This window comes from Dipodomys spectabilis, unplaced genomic scaffold (genome assembly GCF_019054845.1).
Source record: "Dipodomys spectabilis isolate Male_0828 unplaced genomic scaffold, ASM1905484v1 ptg000002l, whole genome shotgun sequence".
Classification (NCBI taxonomy): domain Eukaryota; kingdom Metazoa; phylum Chordata; class Mammalia; order Rodentia; family Heteromyidae; genus Dipodomys; species Dipodomys spectabilis.
The window spans coordinates 24,571,460-24,577,334 of record NW_024870679.1 but is presented as its reverse complement, the minus strand read 5'-3'; the positions used below and the strand labels follow the sequence as shown (position 1 = coordinate 24,577,334).

Genomic DNA, 5,875 nt, shown 5'->3' with positions numbered 1-5,875 from the left:
GTTGTTTGTTTTATGTAGCTTGAAAAGTCTGCCATTTCACAAAGAGTATTGTACATTATTCTGCATATGCTTAAGGTAATTTTCTCTGTGACTCATATACTGTATAGTATGAGATTTCTATATGTTTACAAATGATATTTTGTATTATTTGATGTGGGACCTTATATTGTTGAACATTTTATAATTAGAATGAAGATTTTATTAGAACATTTTACTAAATAAAATTCATACTAAAAAGAACTAATATATATTAAAAAACAGAAAAAGAAAACCTAAAACAAACAAAAACCCTCTTGTTTCCATATCTTGGAGTTTATTTCAATTAGCATAATTTTATATGGTTATATATACATAGCTATTGAGCTTTGGTGATCCTCTGCCAGGACTATCTTAGACATTTACCAATTATTACAAAGGAGGGAAACTATGGGTCTGGCTTACTTCACTTAATATGATTAATATGGTGTTTTTCAAAGTCTTTTGAATTCCTTATGAATTAGGTGATGTCATTCTTTCTGATGGAAGCATAGTATTACATTGTTTATATATACCTCATTTTCTTGATCCATTCATTTACTTAAGGGCATCTGGGTTGGTTCCATATCTTAGCTATGGTAAATAATGTTATAATGAACAATATAATGAACATACTTGTGCCTCTAGCTATAGTGTGGCCTTGTTTGTGATCATTTAGGTAAATATCCAGGAGTAGTTTTGCTGGATCATAGGAGATCTCTATGTTTGTCTTTTGAGGTACCTCCATACTGCTTCCCAGAGTGGTTGAACAAGTTTACATTCCCACGAACAGTGTAATCGTGTTCCCTTCTGGTCGCATCCCTACCAGCACCTAATATTATTTGTTTTCTTGATAATGGCCATACTAACTGGGGTGAAGTGAAATTTCAATGTGGTTTTGATTTGCATTTCTTTTATGGCCAAAGATGTTGAAAATTTCTTCATGTGTTTATAGACTATTCTTATTCCCTCTCCAAAGAAGACTCTTTTTAATTCTTTAGCCCATTTATTATTGGGTGGTTATTTCTTGGAGGATTTGTTTTGGGGGCAGTTTAACTATTTTTGAGCTCTAGGTTATTTTGGATTGGAGGCCTTTGTCTATTGCATAGCTACTGAAGATCTTCTCCCAATCTGTGGGTTTTCTATTTATTTTGCTAGCTATGTCCTTTTACCATGCAAAAACTCTGCAGTTATCACATTTGTTCAGCCATTCTTCGATTTGTTGTGTTTCTGGATCTTCATTTAGGAAATTTCAGCCTGTAGCAAGAAGCCCTATTGTTTCACCTACCCCTTCCTGTAATGTTTTCAGGGTATCGGCTCTTACCTCCAGGTCTTTGATCCATTTAGAGTTGATTCTGGAGCACGGTAATATATAAGGATCTAACGTCAGAATGTACTGTGTGGTTTTTTTTTCCTTCATTTTCCATCCTTTGGTTTATCCCCTGTTGTAACTGTTTTTTATTTTGGTACCATGTCTTGTATAAGTATTTATCTGATCTGAGGAAGGGAAGGGAAACAACAAAATGGTAAGACAAAGAACGAAGTGTGCATAAGCGGCCTGAGGTGACCTGTGAAAATGGGCCGCTACTCTCTAGACCCAGAAAACCCCTCAAAATCATGGAAGTCAAGAGGTTCAGATCTTCGTGTTCACTTTAAGAACACCAGAGAAACAGCACAGGCCATCAAGGTATGCATATCCGAAAAGCGACCAAGTATCTGAAAGATGTCACATTAAAGAAGCAATATGTGACATTCCGGCGTTACAATGGCAGAGTTGGCAAACAGTGGGGCTAGACACAGGATGGGTGGCCAAAAAAAGAGTGCTGAATTTCTACTGCACATGCTTAAGAATGCAGAGAGTAATGCAGAATGGAAGGGTTTAGATGTAGACTCCCTGGTCATTGAGCACATCCAGGTGAACAAAGCACCCAAGATGAGGGGGCAAATTTAACAGATCCTATGGTAGGATTAACCCGTATATGAGCTTCCCTTGCCACACTGAGATGATCCTTACTGAGAAGGAGTAAATTGTTCCTAAACCAGAAGAGGAGGTTGCACAGAAGTAAAAGGTATCCCAGAAGAAACTGAAGAAACCAAAACTTATGGCAAGGGAATAAATTTAGCATAAAATAAATGAATGTTGGTTATCATTTAAAAAAAAAAAGAACAAAGTGGGAACCAATGCAACTGTGATATTCATAAGACACATCGTTGGAAATGAACTTTACAGCTTGGGAGGAGAGGGAGGGGGAATGGGATAAAAAGAGAGAGGGGCTAACAATGTTGGACAAGAAATGTATTCATTACCTTACTTATGAAACTGTAATCCCTGTGTACATCACCCTTACAAGATTTTTTATAAAGAACTAATGAACAATATAACATCAGTACTCACGGACTCTGGACATCCGTATATTTTGACATCCGTATATTTTAAACACATCCTATGATAAGATTGACCTTTGTTTTCCCTTCTTTCATTTGTGGTTTAAAACAATAATCACTTTTACTTCCCTTTTTTAGAAGTGGGATTCATGAGATAAAATGTGTAGGAAGATCAAAGAGTACTACATAAATATTGTAATTTTCAGGGAAAATATTATGGTTATTTGTATCATATGCAGTAATGAAAATGGAAATTATTTACTCTAGAGACCCTGGCCACATAATCATTAAATTATTTGCATCTTGATAAATCATTTGCATGCTAATGAGAACATATTCCCAAATCAGCCTTTCCCAAAACTTCTCTATACTCTTATTATCAGGTATATATGATAACGTGACACAAAGATATAAAACCTTAAAAAGTCTGTGAAGAACATTACCTTTCTTTTCCTTTTACAATGCTTCTGGGGGGTTAGTGATTGCTTTATTTTAACTTGTTGTTCTAACTTGTTGATAATGAGCCCTTAATTGTGGGAGGTTTTTTTTTTTTTTGCTTCCTTATTTATTTATATTTCACTTCTATGTTTACACCATAGATCATCACCTTCTTAGTGTGAGCAAGATCTTTTCTCTAGGAAGAAATGGATGATCTAGTCCCTTGATGGGAAAAAAAATAAGATTACATCATAATCCTTTTCCCAATAGAATTTGGGACTTTTATACAAATGCATTTGACTTTTATACAAATGCAACAACAACAACAAAAAGAAAAACAGACATAAAAATCCTTCTTCAGGGCTGCAAATAAGGCTTTGCTCATTTGAGTGAATTTTAATTCATGTGTTCTTTTGAGTAGAAGTCATATTCTATTCTCTCCAGAGAAAATATTCCCAGTGTCTACTTAGATTCCTTTCCTGCAATGAGAGCACACATTTGATCTGAGATCCTGTAGAAATATATCACAAATAAAAATAAGTTCAGTCTCTCAAGGGTGTTCTCACATGAGTTAAAAAATCTAACTTGAAAGGTTAGTGGGGAAGGGGTTAGCTCCCATAGGGAGAGGCTGGTTCCCCCCTCTCGCCTGCTAGAGGATGAACACGCTAATTGGAAAACTAGAAGTTCTGGGGATTTGCAAGTGGAACAGGTGAAAATGTAACTGGTGATAATTAAAGGCTAATTATCTGCAACCCACAATTGGCCACAGGAGGTTCTTCTGAGCCACATGAAAGGGGAGCCTGTAAGAAATGTAATAAAAAGACATGCAAAGAACTTGTGATTCTTTTATACACCTGCACCATTAACTATGGGCAAGAATTGAACCTGTTTAGTCAGTGAGGGTGGATACTGCCTCAGGATGCTAGTGGCTTTCTCTCCCAAATCTGTCTAATGATTAGGCACAGGTATATCATATCTACATTAGGTGTTGTCTAGTTTTATTTGTTTTTCTTTTGTATGGTAAATACATGCCCCTCTGAAATACTTCCTGACGTAAAATTGTCATGTTAACTCATCTAGGTTAACTCAGCATGTAAACTGCTTTTGTGGATCCTTTTATAGCAGACATTCATAGATCATCAAGGTCAAGGAAAACATACCCCAGTTAGCATTTGGTTTAATTTAAACTAGTACATGTTATTAGAGATTCCAGGAAACTCTGCAAAAAGACTCCACAGTTCAGCTGAATAGGCCATGAGAAAAGGATTGGCAGACTTGTCCTTCCAGGAGTTATAGCCTATGTGTACTTCCCTGGAAAGTAGGGTTACAGTGATGTTTCCCTTCACATGGCTACTTTTTCCTGTAAATCTAAGTGTAACTGATAATGTGCCTTTTTTGTGGACTGAACCCTTTCCCCAAATACACATGACACCTTCCTAGCTAATATGTTCATGCATAAACCCATGTTTGTTTTGCCTAAAGTTGAGTGATCCAAAACCAGGCACTGACTCAAGGCAGGAACCCCAGGGAACCTGCCCCAGGATTCATCAAAATGTATGGCATGAAGGGCTGGGAAGGTGACTGAGCAGTAGAGTACTTGCCTTGCATGCATGAGCCCTGGGTTGAATTCCTCAGCTCCACATAAGCAGAAAAAGCTGGAAGTGGGGCTGTGGCTCAAGTGGTAGAGTGCTAGCCTTGAGCTGAAGAGCTGAGGGACAATGCCCAGGCCCAGAATTCAGGCCCCACAACCAACAACAACAACAAAAAATGTATGGCATGAAATTCAGAGCCTTCCAAGCACCTTCATTTCCACTGGGTAGAGAAAGCTTACAAATAAGTTTATAATAAAGTTTACAATAAATGAGAATCAAATGGATACGCAAAAACAAGAACTAAAGAAGGAAAAGACATGCTAATCTTGTTAGCTCTTGACACAGTTGGATTATAAAAATTCATGTACTCCTCCCTGTGGTTTGATCATTCAACCTGTTCTTAGAAAAGTGCAACCATTATTCCCCTTTCTGACTCACCTGATTCATGCAAGGCTTTTGGCATTTAGATTTAAAAGACTTGTAAGTGATAATAGGGATATAAACTAAGGAGGTATTTGTGGTATTGTTGCCAAACTCCACACCTGTCATCAATAGAGAACAGGGCTATGTTTGGAATGAAAAAAGTCAGTTATGCAATAGAAAGTATGTTGCATAGAACCATCATGATCATGGACTCAGAGAGAAATAAGCTAAATCTCCTGCACTTAAGACTTGATAAGATAGGACAACTAGAAACTCATAGACAGGTAAAAGAAAGGTCTACATGCCTGCATGAGTCTGTAAAAGTACAAAGAGAGTGAGTATAGCTGAGAAGTGCTGAAATAATACCTCAAGTCTTAAGTGATATGTCTACATTTTTTTATGATTTTTATCTAAAACTGAAAAACAAATTACCGGACACAGGGAACAGATTTGGCTGACAGACAGGAATACCAGAAAAGACAAAAATCTATCTTGATTAGGTCACACTATCCATGTATGTGAATTCAATCACATAGCCAATGGGCAATAGAACAAGTTGATGCTCCAGGAAATGATACTATGATCAAAGACCTAACATTATGATTCTATTTCTACAGTCCAGAGTAGAAGGCTTCTATCTCCTTAATATCTACACCCCATCAAAGTTGTATGACTTACAGTGGCTGAGACATTCTGTTCAGGTAAAATCAAGGAATAGGAGAAAGAGAGAGATACCTTTCAGTTAATGCCAGAAATGATTAACAAATGCTAAGTGATTGAGTTCACTTGAAGAAAACTTGAGGGAATTGGGACTAGAAACTTGAAGAATAAAAGTTCAATTTTGTATATCCAGGATTTTGACTAAAAATTATAATATATGTGTATGTATATACCAGTTACTCTATACTTACATCATTCAATTATTAAATTAGCCTGCTATGAATTTATATTGAGTATAGCATGTCGATTTTGGCTTTGAATGTCATACTTTTGCATGAGGAGTTATTACAGGCATGCTTGAA

General features: G+C 36.5%; 1 pseudogene; it reads left to right on the top strand.

Annotated features, from left to right (window-relative positions):
* Window positions 1-1,575: 1,575 nt before the first annotated feature.
* Window positions 1,576-2,132, top strand: LOC122110510 (annotated as a pseudogene).
* The last annotated feature ends 3,743 nt before the right edge of the window (window positions 2,133-5,875 follow it).